This window comes from Penaeus monodon, chromosome 31 (genome assembly GCF_015228065.2).
Source record: "Penaeus monodon isolate SGIC_2016 chromosome 31, NSTDA_Pmon_1, whole genome shotgun sequence".
NCBI lineage: Eukaryota > Metazoa > Arthropoda > Malacostraca > Decapoda > Penaeidae > Penaeus > Penaeus monodon.
Genome location: NC_051416.1, coordinates 2494190 through 2494811, shown reverse-complemented (window position 1 = coordinate 2494811; position 622 = coordinate 2494190).

Here is a 622-nt window from a genome sequence, read left to right as displayed (position 1 = left end):
ATCAAATAGAGGATGAGATTATCAGTAAGTTAATTAAATCAATGCAAAAAATTATTACTTTTTACCACTGAATGATATACGATTGAAAATGAATTATTTCCTTGGAGTTTTATTCCAAAAATTGCGATTAAATAACTTATGTGCCTTATTTTGTAATAAAAAATATCGATATCTGCTTACCTGCTTATACTCAAAATTATCTGCTTATATTAAAAAAGTGCTTTTCAGTATATGTTTTTTGAAAGAGATTCAACGATCTTCCAGAATTTAAAGTAATTTTTAAAATTATGCGAACTGCCTTTTCCCCTTCTCTACAACATTGCAGTAAATATCCATGATGAATCACAACAAAGAAATTTTTACGATTAAATATCTGTGTCGAGGAAGCACAGGATAGCGAGAGAATGAAGGGGGGTGGGGGTCCTGGAGAGGGGAGAGAGGAGAGTGGAGAGTGAGAGGGGAGAGGAGAGAATGAAAGGGAGAGGAGAGGGGGAGTGAGACTGGGAGAGGGGTGAGGGAGAGGGGGAAGGGGAAAGGGTAAATAAGAGAATGAGGTGGAAGAGGGAAGAGAATGGGGAAGAATTCAATGGGGGGGGATGATATGAGGGAAGGAGGTTGGGAA